Here is a 22265-nt window from a genome sequence, read left to right as displayed (position 1 = left end):
GAGTCCTGGGTGGTGTTTTCCTCAAAAGTCAAAATCCCACATCACAGAACACAGAGGCTGGAAAACACCTGAGGAACACACAGCAATAGCTTCCAACAAGCAGAAAAGGTTCAAGACATTTACCTAAAATCATTGCAACTATCAAGTTGACCTGAGAGACAGGTTGATGCTGGCAATGGTAATGATCATTAAGTGTAGGAAAACCCAAAGAAAAAGAATGTGAGGTATGTGAATATTTAAATCACTGACTTTTTTTCAAACTAATGTATGCCCTGCAGGTTACTAGGCTCTGAACATCACACTAGTGGCATGAGCTTTTGTATCTGATGATTGTGTTGGATCAATTGAGATAAACAAAATGCAATATCTGTACATAGTTACATATTCTGCTTGTAGAGGTACATACCTATCTTGAAGCAGTATCCTTTAAACATATCTAACTGATATTTAAATATATGCTTGAACATACACACACACACACACATATGGATGGATATATTCTAAATAAAAAGCTGAAAATAACCTGAATGAATTTCATATATATGAAATTATATATATATATATATATATATATATATATATATATATATATATATATATACAGAGAGTATATACAGAGAGAAAGAGAGAGAAAATGAGGCACAATAGAGCCAAATCCTTAGGATGATAAATGTTTAGAAATATAGCTTGAATCCAGTCTTAATTTTTCTGTCAATTGTGAACTACAGAAAAAATATGCTTCCTTTGATACCTCTTCAGTTCCCTTACCCACCATTGCTCAATGGTTTTCTTGGCTTATTCTTCTCAGTTTCTAGATGGCTTAGTCCTTCTTTGTGGTCAGTGAAATTCACTGCTGGATTTTTGGTGTATTGGGAAAACCAAGCACACAACATACTAATGTCTGTCTCCCCACTCCAGCTTGACAGCAATAATATCTTTCATCACAGGAGCTGTTTCTTGGTTGTGAATGGATAACTGAATGCACACATACTTATAGGGTAATTTATGGACAACAAATGTCAATGTTATACTCAAGATTATACACTTTCTAGGTGTGACTGGAACATGACAACCCCAAAGCATCTGAATGTATTGGTTCTCCTTTTGGAATTTTGCCAAGAATAAAGAGCAGGAGATTAGATTTTGAACATCTGGAGGATGCACACACAATCTTTCACTGGTCTTCAAAGAAAAAGAGTATTAACACTGGTGTATTTTTTCACTGGTGCATGTTTTTCACATGATCCTTGCTTTGGATTCAAGTACATATCAAATATTTTATATTAGCCTTTATTGTAGACTGATTGGCTTACACTTGAAACACAACTGTGTGGATGGAAAAACTAGATAGCAGACAGTCAGAATCTACAATTCTGCCTACTTAGTCTTCTGCTCTCAGAGTAGATTAGGCTCCTTGACCTGAGTATATTGGCTCAGTGCTTAGCTCAGAGCTTTTTTCCAATCTAATGGGAAAAACCTATACCTCAACCCTGTCATGAATACCCACACTAAGAACAATCCAACCAAATGAGGAGTCCCAATGCAAAAGCATAAAATATATGAAAAAAATCAAGGCAACGTTGCTCTTACAAAATATGGCAATTCCATAGTAATGGATTCAAATGATGTTGAAATATACAAAATCCCTATATTATGATTCTAATTAGTCTTAACAATAAAAACCCAGAGTCAGATGTCAAGGGTGAAAGGTCAAAGATCAGAGAAGCAGAGCAGCCACAGTCATTTCTTACCTCTATGAATCCTCAAACTGAATGGGGGGGGGAGGGAGTTCTGTCTCTACGAATCCTAAGATGAATGAATGGCTGAGAACCTGTCTCCACCTGCCTTATATTTCTCTCCCCACCTACCAACTGTACTGGGTTTAAAGGCATGAGCCTCCCATGTTCTGGGACAAAAGGCATGTTTCTCCCACATGCTGGGATCAAAGGCATGAGACCCCAAGTGCTGGGATCAAAGGTGTGAGCCACCACCACCCAGCTCTGGCTCTGTTTCTCTTTTAGACTGGTTCAATCTCATGTAGCTCAGGGTGACCTTGAACTCCTAATCATCCTGTTTCCTTCTCCCAAGTGCTGGAATTAAAGGTGTGTGCCACCTCTGACTGGCCTCTATAGTTAACTAGTGGCTAGCTCAGCCCTCTGATCTCCAGGCAAGCTTTATATGTCAGAACACAAACAAAATATCATACAAGTCCCAGATGAAAAATTCAAAGCAAGATTATGAGAACATTTAATGAAATAAGACGGCATGATGAAACTCCCATAAATTCAAGAAAAATACAAATAAACTGTGAATAAAATATAGAAGACATCACAGGTTTTAAAAGAGAAATTCAATAAAAAAATAGAAATACTAGAAAAATAAATCTATTGAGATAATAAGTAAAATAAAATACCCAGTGAAAAGCCTAGACTTTAGGATGGAATGAGTAGAAAACAGAATATAAAAAGTTGAAAACACTTAGAACAGTGGGAAAAAAATAGAAACTATGTAGAACAACATTAAAAGACCCAACTTACATATCATAGCATAGAATAAAAAGAAGGAGTAGAGTACATGCAGTGAAATCATATCAGACAATGTCCCCAATCTTTGGAAAGTAGTTCCTTATGTCACCAAGACATAAGGAACGTTGAGTGTCAAGCAAACAATATCAGAAAAGAATCTCTCCATATCACACTATAGATAAGGCAATAAGTATACACATGAAGAATGACTATTGAAAATTACTAAGGAGGATCATCAAGTCACACATAAAGGCAAAAATATCAGAATAGCAGCAGATTTCCAAACAGAAACTCTGAAAGCCAGAGTAACATGAAATGATATAGTTTAAGTCTTGAAAGAAAATAACTAGCAGCCCAAATTACTGTACCCAGCAAAGCTATTTTTCATAATTGAAGAAAACATAAAAATGATCCATAATGAACAAAAACTAGAAGAGTCAGCATTACTAAGTCAGAATTACAGAAGTTACTTAATAAAACCCTACACAATAGAAGGCATAAGCATATGAGGTAGTGAGAAAGAATATAGTATTCAGAAAGAGTGGAGAAGCAAAAGACTAGGAAATTATTAAACAGCTCAAAACTACTGAATGAGTGAAATTAGTACAAATCCTTAAATGATAAATCTGAATGTTAATGGTCTCAAGTCTCCAATCAGAAGACTCAGACCACTTGTTATTAGATAGCCAATTAATGGTTCATCCTGGGAAGGACTAGTTCTTCCATTCTCTGGATTCCTTAGTTGTTTATAGTTCTTCACTGAGGATTGATGACTCTTGGGATTCCCCTCTTCCCTGTTAACATATCTGTTAGGGTTATATTTCTTCAGGTATTCTTTTGGCAGTCATATTGCTGAGGTATCATGATTGACACTTCTCTGTGGTCAGTCCTGAAATCAATCATATATATACAAAACTGAATGGACTGTGTAGGATACATGTATGTATGTATATGCATACACACACACACACACATATATATATATGTATTTGTCCAAACATACACATACACACACACACACACACACACACACACACACACACACACACATGCTTAATGAGTCTTCTTGCTGGTAATAAAGTTACCTTCTTCATTGCTTTTCACTGGTTGTAATTATATATATATATATATGTGTGTGTGTGTGTGTGTGTGTTTTAAATATATAACTATATAAGATATATTAGTATATATAAAATATGTATCCATATATATATATATATATATATGATTTCAAGAGGGAAAAATGGGAGTGCATGAGAGGAAGTAGAAGGAAGAAAGAGAAGTAGAATTATGAAATTATATTTTAATTAAAAAATAAAATAATAATAAAGAATGCCTTGTAGGAGAGACTGAGTCTAGAAAGTTGTTTTAAGATATAGGACATAGATATTGAACTCGAGTTGGAAGAGGCGAGTCCAGTCTCAAAATGGAGGGCCATGATCCAAAAGAACCAGAACAGTTGAGGAGGCTGTTTGTTGGTGGTCTAAGCTTTGAAATCACAGATGATCGCTTAAGAGAACATTTTGAGAAAAGGGGCACACTTACAGGCTGTGTGGTAATTAGAGATCCCCAAACAAAATGTTCCAGGGGCTCTGGTTTTGTGACCTACTCTTGTGTTGAAGAGGTGGATGCTGCAATGTGTGCTCGGTCACACAAGGTTGATGGGCGTGTGGTGGAACCAAAGAGAGCTGTTTCTAGAGAGGTTTCTGTAAAGCCCAGTACCCATTTAACCATGAAGAAAATTTTTGTTGGTGGTATTAAAGAAGATACAGAAGAATCTAATCTGAGAGACTACTTTGAAAAGTATGACAAAATTGAAACCATAGAAGTTATGGAAGAGAGGCACAGTGAAAAAAAAGAGAGGATTAGCTTTTGTAACTTTTGATGATCATGACAAAGTTGATAAAATTTTTGTTCAGAAATACCACACTATTAATGGGCATAATTGTGAAGGGGTAAAGGCCCTTTCTAAATAAGAGTTGCAGTCTGCTGGATCACAGAGAGGCCGTGGAGGTGGATCTGGCAATTTCATGGGTCGTGGACGAAACTTTGGAGGTGGTGGAGGTAATTTTGATTGTGGTGGAAACTTTGGTGGAAGAGGAGGCTATGGTGATGGAGGTGGTGGCAGCAGAGGTAGTTATGGAGGTGGTGATGGTGGATATGATGGATTTGGAGGTGATGGTGGCAGCTATGGTGGTAGTCCTCGTTACAGTAGTAGAGGAGGCTATGGTGGTGGTGGACCAGGATATGGAAATCATGATTGACACTTCTCTGTGGTCAGCCCTGAAATCAATCATATATATACAAAACTGAATGGACTGTGTAGGATACATGTATGTATGTGCATACACACACACACACACACACACACACACACACACACACACACACACACATGCTTAATGAGGCTTAATGAGTCTTCTTGCTGGTAATAAAGTTGTGTATCCAAGGTGGTGGATATGGTGGTGGTGGAGGATGATATGATGGCTACAATGAAGGAGGAAATTTTGGTGGAGGTAACTATGGTGGTGGTGGGAACTATACTGACTTTGGAAATTATAGTGGACAACAACAGTCAAATTATGGGCCCATAAATGGGGGCAGTTTTGGTGGAAGAAGCTCAGGCAGTCTCCATGGTAGTGGCTATGGATCTGGTAGTGGAAGTCGTGGATATGGTAGCAGAAGGTTAAAAAAAAAAAGCAGAAAGGGGCTCCAGTTCTTAGCAGGAGAGAGAGCGAGGAGTTGTCAGGAAAACTGGAAGTTACTTTGAAACAGTTGTCTAAATGCATTAGAGGAACTATAAAAATCTGCCACATAAGGAGTGATGATCCAAAGTCAGAAAAGTTACTGCAGCTTAAACAGGAAACCCTTCTTGTTCAGGACTGTCATAGCCACAGTTTGCAAAAGATGCAGCTATTGGTTAATGCAATCTAGTGTCAATTAGATGTACATTCCTGAGGTCTTTTATCTGTTGTAGCTTTGTCTTTTTCTTTTTCTTTTCATTACATCAGGTATATTGGCCTGTAAATTGTGGTAGTGGTACCAGGAATAAAAAATTAAGGAATTTTTAACTTTAAAAAAAGAAAGAAATAGGACACATCTCTTTCTCATTTACAATAATCACACCTCATTAGTAAAGGTGTCAAATAATTTGCTTCAGATAGTCTGATCAAGAAAGTCCTTCCCAGCAGTGCCCAGGAGTTTGTGATTAAGTTCATTTCAAACACAATCAAGCAGGCAGCCATAACAAATAGCTATCCTGATACCTGACAAAGTAGAATTCAAATTACAACTAGACGAAAGAGACAGCAGGAAGACTCAAAAGACAAATACAACCTCAGTCCAATGTGATGGTCTGACTTCAATCTTCTAGACCCACAGGACGGAAGTTGAGAATCGGTTTTTAAAAGTTGTCCGCTGACCTCAATATACACATCATAGCATGTGTATACCCACACACATACACGTGTGTATATATATAAATCTAAATAAAAATTGCATCATACTACTATTACAAAAACTAATGCAGTTCCCATTATTTTCTCAGCTGCAATTCTCTTGTTTCCTAGCAACAGTAATGTCAAAGCTGGTAAAATATACATCTGTCTATCATTTGACATCTGTCAACACCCATGACTTCACCCGAATCTCAAACTGTGAACAATTCAATATTCTAGCCATCCAAATGATTAGGTTTCTTGAATGTACCAAGGGCATGTTGTCAAGAATCTCACCTTTGTGTGTTGTATTTGCATTGTTTCTTTCTGGAACATTCTTCCATAGTCTCTATACAACTCATGTTTTTGTTTGTTCATTTAATTTAGTTTTCAAAGGTTTTGGGTTCAAATGCAGACATATCTCTTACAAAGAGCCATTTTGCCATCTTTGGACTGACTTTCTCTTTGTTATTTGTTTATTTGTTTGTTTATACAATAATGAAAACTAAACCTAGAGGGACCTACTGTGGACTGCACACTATGCAAGCACTTCCCATCTGAGTTAAATTCTTAGCCCCTTGTTGATTTTTTCTTCACTAAGTACTTTTCCTATTACATTTTATATTTTCATTGTGCTGACTTCCCATTGTAACCACTAATGGATCATTTGCCTTTCCACTTACATATAAATTCCTCAGCCTACAACTTTAGCTATATGTTGCATATGAGGAGAGTAGAATGCCAGCCAAAGAGCAGTGTAGAAGTCACATGACAACTTGCAGGATTTGAATCTCTCTTTCTACTGTGTGGCTGCCAGGTACTGAATTCAGGTCATCACCAGCCTAGAACTTCAGCATCCTTATTCAAATTACCCAGCAGATGTGTTGGAGAGATGGCTCAGCTGTTAAAGGCTAGACTCACAATCAAAAATACAAAATACCTTGCAGGTCATTTGACACAAAGCTCACATTTTCTTAAAACTTATGAAATAAACAACATTGCTCAAGTTCCAGGTGAGACTCACAAACATGTTTTAATTGTGAGCCTACCCACGTTCCTATTTTCAGCCAATTCTTTAACATGGGCTTATTTATTACTATACTGTGGAGACTAATTTTTATCTCTTTGCTTTAATCTAAGTGATCATACTTTGGATAATATGGTGACTTCACTTGAATTTCACTTATTTTGCCTTTTACAGCAGGGAATTAGACTAAGTCAGCATTTTCATGTCCTGAACTATCCTCTAGGCATAAGGTCTTACTTAAAATAATAAATGATCGTCCTTCAAGAGTTCATTATAATCAGAATCATAACAGTTCCCTTCTGGAGAGGACAGTCTATAAAGAGACAAGCATTTCAACTGTAGCTGAACTGACTCATGAATTTGATAATTGATCTTCATGCTGTGAGTGTTAGTTTTTATTCTACTTTTCACCCAACCTTATTCATTATTTAGTATAGATATTTTTTTTCTTTTCAATCATCTCAAATATTGTATAAAATTGTACATTGCCTTAGTCACCATTCCAGACGTCCCAAACAGTCTGGAAACTATAAAAATTAACCAAATGAAAATTTCAAGGGTAGAAGTCATGTTATTATTTTTTCTCATACATATTGTTCTTAACCTAAAGCAAAAGTAAATCTTAAGTGGTCCCTGAAGACACATCTGGCATAGAATATGCACAAAGTAGAGTGTCCAGCCAAGTGTAAAAAATAAAATAAATGAGTTTTTTTCCTGGTACAAAAGTTCTTTCAGACAGCTAAACAATATCTTTGATATACCAGCTAATAGACCCTTAAGAAGAGTTCCAGGGCTACAAGCTACATATGATCTATCTATCTATCTATCTATCTATCTATCTATCTATCTATCTATCTATCTGTGTATGTACTTGTGTGTGCGTATGTGTGTATATGAAATATAATTGTTATATACAATAATGTGCACATATATTTAGTGATTTCAATCTATTACAAGCACACAGTGTTAGGGAAGAACATATGACTGACATCTCCAGTCAGAAAATCTTCCTTGCAACAACTTGTTAATAGCCTTTAATGAAACTTTGACAAGTGTCAATAGAGAGCTTAGGAGGGGAGAGAGAGAATAGAAGGTTTTTATATATCAAATAATCAGAGCAGTGCACGGCAAAAATTGGAACATGCCAGAATGCCTAATTGGCCAATTTATAAGTGACTTGCTGTGACTTCAAGAGTGGTGATGGTCAAAGGAGACCACTGGGAGTGGGGCACAGTGAGAGAAGTCCACTTCTAAGTCTGCAACTTTCCCCCTGTGGGTAGGATGGTGATGCAGTTTCTAAGTAGAGAAAGGGCACAGCAAGAGTTTGTGAGGGGATGTTGAAAGGACTGAATGAGACAAACTGGGAACTAGGGAGCGAATTGCCTCATTGTGCTGAATGTCTGAGGCCAAGGACTTCTCTTGAACTCTGACAGTGAGATTGAGAGGACAAACATTTGAAGAACATCTGAGCTTTAAAGTCCATAAATTACTTCAAATACAAGTCGAACATTAAACTGTTTTGCTCATTCGTACACATCAAAATATCCCCATCCTACCATGCCATTATATATATACACCCATATATACACTCACACTCATACATGCATGATGCATGCACATATGGTTGCACATGCACATGCGCATGCGCACACACCCACACCCAAATACCCACACACACATCTGTATCCTAGGCACATCTTATATGATGCTCTACTGACCCGCAGAACTGCTTAAAATTACACAACAAATGAAGTGGAGAAACTCAGTTTGCTGTCTACCCAGAGCTCTCACTCAAGGAAACCTCATTCGGGGTGCTAAAACAACTTGGAAGGAAGAAGGATAAGGAACAAAAGCATAGGAATGCTGCCTATGCCTCAACTCTTCATTTCACTTTGAAAGAAAATACATTGGCCTTGAGGCTCTAGGCTGCAAAGAAAATAATGGGCAATTACTTGGTAAATGTGATCAGTATAGACAGTGAAACCAGATATTGTCTGCTGCACCACTCATTACCACTTCCCTTCCAAGAGCATGTTGCTTTGTCTACACAGACATTTCCAAATATAGCCCAGGTATGTAGTTCTTGTGGTTGGTGGTTGGTGACTCCTTTTTGAAGTCCATCACTTGGTCCAATTTTTCAAGTAACATGTCTGTAAGCTACACAATAAATACCCTCGATTGCATGGGGACTCCTGAAAATCAGAGGGAATTAAGGCTCTCCTTCACACTCATGATCTATGTTTCATTTTTAAAAGACACCCACAAAAATTATAATGGAGAGACAAAGACTTCATTCCTTAATTTAGAAGAGTATCATGAAGAAAAAAAGCTGTCCAATGATCAACAGCTGTACTGTATTTAGTTTTTAACTAAAGAGTGAATTTGATGTAAAAAACAATCTCTCCCTGTATAAAGGAAATTTGTAACGTGCAAACTCCTTTATTATTGCAAGGGAGCTTGTTTTCACATCCTAGAAGAAAGAAGAAATGTCTTTTTTTCTTTCTTTAATTTAAGCAGACTGCCCTAAGTGCATTAAAAAAAAAAAACTACAGAGGTAAAACTAGGCCACAGTGGTGATATTAACTCCAGGAAAAATAGTCTGATTTACACTTGAATGTAGTTATTTCAACTTTTCAAGTAATATAATCTGAGAGGGATCCTGGTTCCAAAAATATGACAGTGTAAGAAGTAGAAAAATCAGACTTCACTGGATCATTTTATTTCCATTAAATTCCACTCTGAATATTGCAGAAGGCAATATTTAGTTTTATTATTGTTAATTCCAAATATAATAAATATTCTTCTCAGTCTGGGTTGATTTATTATCATTTTAAATAGTAGAACATTTGAAGTTTGGGGTCCAGAGGAGATATCATAGAGTCTGTTCCAAACTACTGTTTCTTCAATTCCCTTTTGCAAAAGTAGCTCTAACTAGGTTCTTAGAAAGCAAGTGTTATAAGCATGACTCGGTATAAAGCTTCCAGTTATTAAAGGGTATGTTATATAAGTTGGTGGATTTTTTTTTTGAGGAAAATGATCTGAGTATTACCAGAGACTATAGGAATATATGATACATATCTTATGTTCCTACATTCTGCTTCTACTATTGGACTTTGTTTTTTCTGGTTCAGGATTTCCTCATGATTTGTTATTATTCTTGCTCATCACAGAATCTTTCCCTCAACTGTCAAGAAGTGTCAGTTAAAAAAAAAGAAGTGTCAGTTAAAATAAATTTTAAAATACCCTCAATTGTAGTCTAATATCCATGGTATACAACATGATTATGCTCTTTTTATTCATAAGAATGCAATGATTATTATAAATGATGTATTCATAACTGGATAATGAAGTGCACAAATTATCTCCAGCCAACAGATTTTTTTCCAACACAAGCAGGCATATTGGGGCATGATACTGCCATCTACAAAGTTCACATTCAAGAGCAACATATTTCAAGTTGAAACACACACACACACACACACACACACACACACACACACACACACACACACACTTTCATCCCGACCACATACAAAAATCTCAGGATATTTTAAGGATTGTGATTCTTGTATTTGACTGCATTCACAGCCACACTGGGGCTCCATGCAACTTACAGACCACAGGTTAGACTCACTTTCTGTAGAATGCTTTGTTAAGATAACTGAAGGAAGCCAAGAGTCTGGGTTCAGTCCTAGGTTCAGTCCTAGCTATTACCTTTATTATTTCTTCAATTTTGGGCAAAGTATTTGATTGGCCTGTGTCTTATTATCTAAATTGAATTATTTGACCTCTCTTACTTGCATCAATTGTTGCAAGAGGACCACAGCATAATAAGGTCATGGAAGTGTGAGAATCATCAGACTTCAAGGTAAGAAAAATTTTGAATCATCTACAACACATTATTTGTCATTATTTCTTTGCTTTGTTGGCTTTGGTGCTTTAAATACAAATTGAACTACTTTTAAAGGAAGCAGGGAGAAAGAGAGATGATGCAGGAGACAGAAAGTTAAGATAGTTGCACTTATATCAAGATGTATTCAGCATGTTAAGATCAATGAGTAGCCTTATTTGAGTGAAATCATCTTTTCTATAATATTTTATTAATTCTTATGGCATTTTACTCCTTCCCATTCCTTCTCACAACTCCTTCCAGATCCACCACTTCTTCCTCCCCACCTTCATGTCTTCTTTTCTGTTGTTGTTGTTTGGAAGACTATCTCTGGCTGCTGTCTTGGTCCTCTAGGTCTTACAACCTTTTCCTGATTTTCCCTGAGCTTTAAGAGTTGTTTTGGTGTTATAAATGTGATAATTGGGAGTGGGCACCTATGGTGGGACGATCTCTGCATTTGACCAGTTGTGACTTTTTCTAATGATCTCCATCTGCTGTCTTTGATGAAGGGTGAGGCCTATACTTACCAGTGGATATACGGATAAGTATTCAGGATATAGTTAAAGGTTTTACTGGTTTAGGAAAACAGTGGTAGTAGCCTCTAGGGTCCATGACCTCACCAACCATGGGTAGATGGCTAAAAAGTACAGTGCTAGCCATAAATTTACTTTTATTGAGTGGGCCTTATGTCCAACTAGGTGATTCTTGGTTACCGTCATTGATATAAGTGCCATTGTTGAATCTATTGAACTATCTTGTTGGTCATTGCTATGGTTAATTAGCATTACAGCAGGATAGGACTATTGATTACTTTTCTCCTTTGGAAGTTAGCATGGCTGCTTCTTAAACCATGAGAGATATTCTCTAAACTAGGACTTGTGAAAGTCCACATGAGTAATAAACATTAAATAAAAAACCTACCCAGAAGGTAGTGGACCTTCATTATATTTGCTGACCAAACAAAGACAAATAAATAAAGTCCCTACATCATGTAAAAGCAAAGGTTCAGAACAAAGCACAAGTCAGAATTTAGATAATTCATTACAATGCCTGATATCAGACCAGTCACAGTATTCATCATTCATCAAAGTTTTAAAAACTTACACTCTACCTCCTGTCACATCTTTAAAAGCAGTCCAATTTGTACTTTAAAACTTGTTTGCATTCAGAGGCAGCATCTTTTCAGCTCTTGCAAAAAAGTGAGCAACAGAATACCGAGAAGGCCAGCTTCAAGGAAATACATCACTGTTCTTGCTCGTGTAGACAAAGAGACCTTTTGTAGATGGTGCTTTTAAAGATTTTTTTTTTTTTATTTCAAATGCATCAACTTCGGCTCATGCCGGAGTATATTATAGCCGTAAGTAAGAATATGAATGCTCCTTATTTGGGAGGGAAAAGAGAAACTCTCTGCCAATGCATAGCCTTGAGGCTGGATAAGCATGCCATTTGACTGTTTCTCTTTACTGAATGAATTGCCTACAAGATTCTTTATCTTTCCTGGACTTGATTAATGGGAGCATATGTCAATGCCAGGGGCGTCTACCTTCTCTGCTAAACTTCCCTTAAGAGGATCGCCTACCATGGGGAACGATAAAAGATAGCTGGAATGTTTTATAAAAAAAATTAGTAAGGCTGGGGAGAAAAAGATCCATCTATTTCATTGCTAAACCTCAAATAAATGAATGACCCTACTCGCATTGCCCTTGGAGCCCTAATGTGCTACAAATAGATCAACAAATGTTCTCCCAGTAGAGAACTATGACCTATTCAGCTCAAGAGAGCCCAAGACTGAGTTAAGTCTCTTAAAATATCACACCCTTGGTGCTTCAACCATTTTCCTTTGTTGCTCTTTAATTTGAGACATTTGTCAGAGAAAGAAAATATATGTCTTCAGGGAATTCCCTCGCAGAGTTACAAAAGATGCAGGACTGTCTGGAGATGTGGGGAGCTTCCCAGGAACCTCAGAACTCCACCTGGTGCTTTTCTTGTTGACTTCTGGGGTATTAGCTGGAATTAGGCTGGATTCTGTGTCTTCTGCCATGTTTTTCTTAGTGCTTATGTACCCAGTAGGGGCAGCTCTGAGACACAGGGTCTTGTGCTTGCTTTAGATACTCACAGGGTCATTGCTGAAATCAAAAGATTTTTTTTTTTAAATTCCTTCCACATTAACAAAATAATAAAAAATGGAAATGAGAAAAGATAAACTGCACACCATTAGGAAGAAGTTAGTTCATGACTCTTGGGGTTTGCTGTTCTTGTTTAAGCAGGTGAGTGAGAGTCTTAGCCACTAGATCCAATGAGTTAATTTCTATCCTAGAATTTTCTTCTCAGTCACACTAAATCAAGGGGGAGGGGGATGCCAAACTATATAACCTCTCTGTCTCTCTGTACGGTATATGATTTTTATTACTAAATTAGTTAGGAGATTTAAGATCTTAAAAAATTAGCAAATGAGAACTGATAAAGGTAAGATCCATGAAAATAAAAATTCCTTAATGACTTATCAAAAAAAAAAAAAAAAAAACATATGGTTCCCAAAGAGGATAACACATTTCTTTATGTGTGTATAATGAGCATATAGTATGAGTGCATTGTGTGTGTGTGTGTGTGCATGCACATGCACATACACACCTGCACAGGAATGTATACATTTGCTTATGTCTGTGTAGGTCAGAGGTTGAAATCAGATGTTTTACTTAACAGTTCTCCAAGCTATTTACTGAAGTAGTGTCTCTTGCTGAACCCAGAGCTTGCCAGTTTAAATAATGTAGCTAGCTATCTTGTCCTATGGCTGCTTCTCAAGGGCTAGGATTATAGAAAGGACACAAAGTCTATACAGCTTCTTTTGTGAGTTCTAAGGGTCTAAACTCTGATCCTCATGCTTGCATTCATGACTCAGAAATGCTGCCTTATCCCCAAGTTGTGGAAATGCTGGTCCTTCAGTCCAGTTCAGCATTTGACAGAAAACTCCTGGCTTAAGATTCAGGGTAATTGAGATCTGAAGATTTATTATCAAGAAGAGTAACCATTGGAGTGAATAAGTACATATGGATTCACACATACATGACTCAAAGACTATTTCTAAAAATGTTAGTGCATAAAGGTACAAAACTGAAAACTACTTTGTCTTTTTTTATCTTCTTACAAGCAGGTTCCCTGGAAGGATGTTGTGGCATGTGTATATATGTATATTTGTCTGTGTTTATGTAAATTTAATACATGGAATTATATAATCAGAATGGATAGAATCCTGTAAAGATGGAAGGGAGGTCATTCCTACAGGGAGAGTCAAGAAAGGTTTTCTATAGAGGCAGTAAATAGCTGCAATGAAACTGTTGTTCAGACAAAATATTGTTCTATTGCCCAAACTCATAGCAGCTGGGACAGCATAGCATGAACAAGACCCATGAAACCCCAACCAGACCAAATCCCAACATGGAGAGGAAAGATGGGAAGAAAGTCCCATTTTTGCCAGAGAGAAATTGGCATTGATTTATTCTTTAAGATGGAGAGTCAGCTTTCTTTAGCAATATTTCCACTGATAGGTCAATCATGTTCCAGTGGAAGGCCACACGCTTCCAAGAACATATGGATAGCACAAATTGGAGTCTATTGGAAAAAAAAGTACAGGAACCTGGATGATTAAGGAGTTGGGAGAAGAGGTGAATATGATCAAAATATACTGCATGAAATTTTGAAATAACTAATAAAATATTTAAAAGAAAGCAATTTTTGAGATCCAGGGAAGGCTTGCACCTTTCTGAACAGAAGCAGAGGAGTGGATGTAGGGGACCATAAAATATGAGTAATATTTTTACTTTCAAGCCATTTTGGTGAATGTGAGAAGGCCTTCATTTCTTCACTCACTTGTTTATGTTCTCAGCCACTCAATTGACAACGTGTGAGATGTTCTATTTTACTCTGAATTACTGTTATGGAATCTCTCTGGATTAAGCACTCTGACAAGGAGAGTGGAAGAGAGGAGACATCAGGAATAGACCAAAGTCAGAATAGCTCCTGAAAGGGTTCAATATCGGGTCCAGTTTGTATTCTTATTTAATAATCTAAAACTTGCAGGCAAGCAAACCAGGTTTTATAGACACATACAAAGCAGTCATCAGGTTGTTAAGGGCAACCACCTATTGTTTCAGCTATTTCTCTAGGTCATTCTGGTCCAGCTGGCAAGTGAAGTGATGCTTGGCAAATCAGCAGGGCAAGCACTGCTTATGAACACCACTAAGCAAACCAGCAATTCAGTGCTTAATACATGGTCTTTTCTACCTTATTCTACTTCATTATGAGATCAAGGATAGCAAAATCTTTCCCTTTGGAAGCCAGTACTGATTTGAAAAAAAATGGAAGATCAGCACATCTGAAACATGAAAAACTGTGAAAGAGGAAGAGGGATGTAAAACCAGAGAGAACAGTTTGAGATTTGCTTGTAGATCCAGCTACCTGGAATTCTGACTTGATTCTTTTTTGATAAACAATGGGACATTAATAGAGGTTTCTAAGCATGATGTAGGCAAAATTAAACAAAATAACAACAACAGCAATTTAATAGTCTCCAACTAGCCTTAAGACTCAGATGGAGAAAGGGAAGAAAATAACACATGTAGATAAACAGTGACTTCTTACATTCATTTCTAAAGCCTGATGCGGCAACTTCCATGAGCCCCAGAGCCAATCTTTCTTCTGAAATCAGTTTTGCACAGAGCTTAAGTATAAAAATGCAAACTTCTGAATTCTCAGGTAGACATGCAGAATGGGATAAGATAGAGTGAGTCAAACCCACAAAGGTAAGATTTGCCTGAGGTCATGAAGTTGAGTCAGTAAGGAGTGGGAACAGGCTCTGTGAGTCATGGCTCCCATCCTGGGCTCTGACCACCAGACAAAGCTCCTCCCTAGCAACAGAGGGAGGGGTCATGCTCACTGCAGCCAAGCTGGCCCATTCTCCAAGTCTCTGGCTTCCACTAATGGCAGAGCCATGTCCTGTTACATTTTGTTCCACAGCCCAGGAGAAGTGCCAATGAATACATTCTGGCTAAAGTGGAGAAATGGTAGCACTGAGGTGATTCAACTTAAAATACAGGGTCAGGGAGGCTCAGAGAAATGGTAGAGCCCAATGTTGCTGAAATGGGAATCACCCACATAGCCCGACACTCAGCAATTTAGGAAAACATAGGAGAAGGGACCATGAAACCATGGGATGTGGGGAATACCATTTTCTTTGTTAATAAGACATATCAAGATAAGAAATAAAGAGGTTCTTTTTTGCCTTAGAAATTGTTCATTATTAAAACACACAAGCCATTACCAAATGCTCATCCCTATAATTTATCTATAAGTCAATCTGGCTGGTATTTACTGGAATAATTCTAAAATTCCAAAGTGAACATTGATATTTGCCTTGGGTAAAAACCACTATTTTAATGACCAGATTTGTGGTCTAGACTGAAGAATTCAATGTTCTTTTGTTTTAAAAGTGACTTATCTTTACCATATTCTTCTTTTATGTTCTGAAGTCTCATATATATATTACTTTCAATTGTGTATGACTCACTATAATTATTGGGAAATCTATTTTTAAGTACAAATCTTAGCGAATGAGATTAAAATAAAGCTGACCACTCATGGACCAGAACAAGAAATACTCCTTATATATGGTTCTGACTGTACCAGACAAAGGTATTTTTGCGACAAAGGTATTTTTGCAAGCATTTGGAAGAAATGCATAATAATGTTTTAGTTATGAAAATATCAAAGTAGAAAGCATGATGTTCTTAATAATTCTTGTGTGTATATGGACTTGTGGGGGGCATGCCCATGAGTATGGGAGCATATGTACATGTGTGTGTGTGTGTGTGTGTGTGTGTGTGTGTGTGTGTGTGTGTGTGTGTAGGCCAGAACTTATCTTCCACAGTTGTTTTTCAGGGACTATCCACCTTACTCTTTTGAGACAGGGTCTCTCTATAGACTGGGAGCTATTTGGTTAGGTTGACTGGCCAATGAGCCCAGGCTTCTGCTTGTATTTCCCTTCTCAGCACTGGGATTACAAGCACAGACTACATGCTTGACTTTCTCCATGGATTCCAGGGCTCAAGATCAGGTCCTTATGCTTGAATGGCAAGCACTTCACACACTGAACTAAAACTTCCCAGTCCTTGCCAACAATTCTATATAATGGAGGACGTGTAAATGAAGTCTTTTATTTGCACAGGGAAAATACTGCTTTTTAAAAAAATTCAAATTTCATTTAACTACACTGGACATGACTTTAACATCTAATGAAAACCACTGGAAGCTGTATGTTACTGTTGTCAGATGTATGCATGAGTTGTAGAACATCAATTAATGCATCATTTAGTATCATAAGGATCAGGTTGGTGTGGCCTTCAGAGGTTGAGAGGAGGAAACTCTGCAAGGGTCCTTGATAGGCAAAGGTGCTTCTAGAGACTAGTGATGTCCTAGTCCTTGATTTTGGTGGTAGCTATACAGATGTTCATTATATTGTTAAGCTTTCCACATGTGTTTCATACAACTTTTATATGTATGTTATAAATTACACCAAATATCTTTTAGAAGTTGAAGAATGGTAGTATATAATGAAAAACAGCTGTTCCCAGCCTGCCCTACACTCACCTGGAACTCAAACTCTACATACACAGCTACTACAGCTGTTTTACATAGAACTTGGACTTGGACTCTCTAAAGACAATGCTATGCACTTTATTTTTTCTTAGCTTTGAAATTTCAGATCTTACACATGTCCTGTCTTCTGTAGCTGAGTAGGAAGGAGCTTGGGTATTCCTCAGTAGGTGTATCATGCCTGCTCCCAGGATGTTTGGCTAAAACAATACTCAGCACCTACTTTGAATGACTAAGCATATTTGGATTCATGGTCAAGCCACCCAGGAATTCTATAGTGGAAGTGAATCCTTCGGAATAGCAGGTTCCTTGTGTTGTACCTTTTTAGATAAAAGTAGTCATCCTGTTTTGTTTTGCTTTGTATTTTCTACTGTGGAAACATCGCTTACTTAGCTCCAAAGAGAACTGTATCACTTCTCTTAGAGTACAATCTCTTAGTAACCAGTTTGGATTTGTTCTCTCTCTCTCTCTCTCTCTCTCTCTCTCTCTCTCTCTCTCTCTCTCTCTGTGTGTGTGTGTGTGTGTTTGTGTGTGTATGTGTGTGTGTGTGTGTGTGTGTGTTTCTTAGAATCCTTTTCCTGCTGCCAGGTGGTAGTGGCTCAAGCCTTTAATCCTAGCACTTGGGAGGCAGAGAGAGGAGGATCTCTGTGAGTTCAATGCCAGGCTGGTCTACAGAGCAAGATCCAGGACAGCTAGGGCTATTCCAGAATCCTTCCTGCTGCCTCAGCCTGTATTGAGGTTAGGTCTACAGCACAACAGCAACCAGTTTTCTCAGCCTTTTGCTTGCCACCATCCTGGGAATTCTTTTCACATGTATACTTCATCCATCCCATATATTCCTCTGTTATGAATGACTGACTTTGTGTGATGCCAAGAGCCACCTGGAAAAAGAGATAAATTTGGTCGTTTCCCTGAGAGTTGACAGATATGAAAATATCTTGACTCTACTACCACAACTCTTGGCAGTTTAATTATTATTTTACTTACAGGTTTGGAATCTTATTTTTTCTTTGAGAAACCTCAAGTCATATTTCTGTTGTAATGTAGCTCCTAGGTGCCTCAGTCGCAAGCCCTCTTTGTATGTGGCTTGCTATGTGATTTTTGAAAGCATTGTAGTATGTTTTCTTAATTATTTTTAATTTCTATTGATTGATTGATTGATTTTTCAGGACCTGCTTTTTCTGTGTAAAGCTCTGGATGTCCTGCAATTTACTCTGTAAACCAGGCTGGCCTTAAACTCACAGAGATCCACTAGCCTCTGAAGTTCTGGGATTAAAGGTGTGTGCCACCACTGCCCAGAACTGTTTTTCTTGCTCATATCAGAAATTTTGTGAGCCTCCTGACCTTCCAAGGTTATAGACCTTCATATATGTATATGCATATAATTTTTTAAAGAAGAATGCTGAGTGTAAAGTGATGTTTTTTAAACATAGAAGATCATTTTCAATTCTACATAAAACTTTTCTACACATTTTGTTAATTTCTTTGGTATTTCTTTTCTCTTCTCTGACTTTTCTTGGAGGTGAGGTCATTTCATCTATCTCAGTTTTCCATTTTATTTTTCCTCCTTTCCTTTTCCACATTGTTGAGGAGTGTGTGTGTGTGTGTGTGTGTGTGCGTGTGTGTGTGTGTGTGTGTGTGTGTGTGTGCTGATTTGTTTTTAGTGTTTTCCATTACCTTTTCAAATTCTTAATTTCTTTTTTTCCATTCTGATCTCTTTTTCTCCACTTGGAGGAATAAAATGCTTTGCACAAGATGGTTGAGTGATCCACTTCAGATTCAATGATGCATCTGCAGATTTCCCCTAATACAGAAACATCACTTAGTGATGGTTTAAATGAGAAGGGTACCCCTAGGCTCATATATTTGAATGCTTAGTTCCCAGTAGGTAACCTGTTTGAGTATTAGAAGGATTAGAAGATGTGGTCTTGTCAGAGCAGGTGTGCTCTTTTGGTAGCATATTGCTGGGAGTGGGCTTTCAGGTTCCAAAAACCCATGCCAGGCCCAGTCTCTCTCTCTCTCTCTCTCTCTCTCTCTCTCTCTCTCTCTCTCTCTCTCTCTCTCTCTCTCTCTCAACTACTACAGCAGCACCATGCTCCCCACCATGATGATAATGGACTAAGTCTCTGAAACTATGAACAAGCTCCCAATGAAATACTTTTATACTGTTTGAGGGAACCGGCAGGCAGAGGAATTGGGATCCATTGTAGTCCAGTGCCTAAGGTGTGACACCTTGTGCAGGCTTGTTGCAGCGGGGAGGGGCTTGAACCTGCCTCACCTGAATGTACCAGGCTCTGCTGACTCCTCATGGGACACTTTGACTTGGATGAGGTGAGAATGGGTGGTGGGTTGGGAGGGAAGGCTGGGGGGTGGGAAGAGGGAACAGGGAGGATCTGTGGTTGGTATGTAAAATGAATAGAAATTTTCTTAATAATAAAAATGTAAAAAAAAAGAATTGTATTGGTCATGATCTTTCTGCATATTAAAAGAAATCCTAACTAAGACACTTAGCATGCTATTTATTAGAATTTGGCTTATCTCTATGGTAGTTAGTGTGTAGAACTTTCATCTCATCTCAGTCATCCATTCTCTTACTGCTTCCCAGAGTAACCACAATTCTATAGAACACCTCCTAGCACTTTGATGATGTTCTACTGTCTCTTTTTGCCATTTGCTAAGCTTATGGGGTCCTCATTTAATTTCCTTAATCCCAATAACTAATTGGCTGCACTGATTGACCAGCAAGCTCTGAGAAACCACTTGTATCTCTCTCCCCAATGTTAGGGCTATAAATTTGCACCTCCCCCACATCTGCCTTCTATATGGTGCTGGAGATCTGAACTCTGATTCTCATGTTTGCATAGCAGGTACCTTACCAACAGAGCTGTCTCTCTGACCCAGACTTTCATATGTTTCATCTCTTCCTGTTGTCTAGCTCATTACTCCTTAATTTAAATCTGCCTATATATTCTGTTTGAAGCCATTCTGAGGCAACTCAGAGAGCTTTTTGTTGCTCCCCGAGAGTGTCCCAGTAGCTACTCGACTCCTCCTTTCTGACCACTTAGCACACAGTGTTAACATATTCTCCTAAATATTCTCCTTGAGATGAACCGTGTATGTTCTGTTTGGTTTACCCATATGTCCCTATCACTCACAAAGTTCACCAAAAATACAGCTGGGACTTGATACCTGTGGCACGGATAAGGAATAATCTTTGTTGCTTGTATTGCATCTTCCCAGAATCCCATGTGGGTTTTAACTGCTTTGCATGTGTTCACTTACATAACTACTACAGAGCCCTCAAAAGTTGTTCTTACAATTATTTCCTGCCCCAAAGTAAGAAAATTAAAATTAAATGGAATACACTTATAAATGAAATACTCAATTTTCTTATAAATGACAAAGTTATTGATCTGAACTTAAATTTTCCAGAACTTCCCCCATGTAAGCCCCCAGTGATTCCATGAAAGAACATAGGAAATGAAACAATTCAACTCTTAATGAAGAACAAATGATTCTCAAATTATTTCCATAGGTATGGATTACATAGGAAAAGAGACTGACTTTTGTATATTTTTGTGAGTTGTTTTTAGGGTTCATTTACTATTCTCTCTAGAGATGAAAACTTTACATAGCACTCAGTAATCATAATCTTAACAACTAGAAGGTATCTCAAAGGTTGGAGTGATGCTTAAGTGGTAGAGCACTTGCCTATCATTTGTGAGGCCCACAGTTTAAATCCAGTCCTAGAGAAAAGCATAATGTCTACAAACAATTCAATGTAATAATGAAATGAAAGCATTCCTTTATGGTAAAAATGTATCATACTTTGTGTTACACAACTAGATGAGAGAAATAATATTATTTTTATTCTATTCTATAATTACCTTGTTACAAGTCCGAGTTTCAACTATTTAAAGAAATCTAGATTTTTTTTTTACTCTGTATGTATGAGTATTTGCCTGCATGAATGTACATGGACAATGTAGAGCAGTGCCTAAGGAGGTTGGAAGAGGGTACCAGATACACTGGAGATGGAGTGTCCAAGGGTTGTAAGCTACCATGCTGGTGCTGAACCAAAACCCTGGTCCTCTACATAAGCAACAAGTGCTCTTACCCACTCAGCCATCTTTCCAGCCATCCAAATTTCAGTTCCTAAGCACACTGGTGCTTAACCCAAGGCAAAGGATGGGTACAGGCAGTTTAAAGAGTTGAAAACACAGTGTTTTTTATTAGATTTGAGATGATCAACTGCAGTGTCCAGAAGAAATGCCATGAGGAATGGATGCATCTGCTCTCACAGCAAGCATTTCACTTGTTTTTAAACAATCCATCTCTTCTGATAATTATATTAGTAAAGACATAGAGCCATGCTTGTGAAATATCTTAAGATTACTTCGCCAAGTCCATATGTGAGAACACTCATGTGAAGGAAAACTGCAAGGAAGGACCCACTGTGTCTTTGGGCCATGAGTCATTCCTGTGCTCAGCAGACAACATACTTTCAATCTTTGCCATTCTGTTATTTTTGTATAATCTTCTTTCTTGATGTATCTGGAAGGTTTAAATTCTTATTTGTTATATCAGGTAGAGGTCTTGAAATCCAATATGGCAGAAAATCTCTCCAAGTTAAAAGAAGGGGGGAAAATTATTGCATTGAAATACTAAAACATCCAAAGATAGCAGCCACTTTCAGGCATGGCTGGATCCCCGACCCAGAGGCTTTCAATAGTGCCGAG

General features: G+C 37.7%; 1 pseudogene; it reads left to right on the top strand.

Annotated features, from left to right (window-relative positions):
• The first annotated feature begins 3951 nt into the window (after positions 1-3951).
• LOC114690496 lies at positions 3952-5552 on the top strand (annotated as a pseudogene).
• Positions 5553-22265: the final 16713 nt, after the last annotated feature.

Source organism: Peromyscus leucopus, chromosome 8b, assembly GCF_004664715.2.
Source record: "Peromyscus leucopus breed LL Stock chromosome 8b, UCI_PerLeu_2.1, whole genome shotgun sequence".
Classification (NCBI taxonomy): domain Eukaryota; kingdom Metazoa; phylum Chordata; class Mammalia; order Rodentia; family Cricetidae; genus Peromyscus; species Peromyscus leucopus.
The sequence above is the reverse complement of the archived record's forward strand: the minus strand, read 5'-3'. Positions and strand labels throughout refer to the sequence as shown.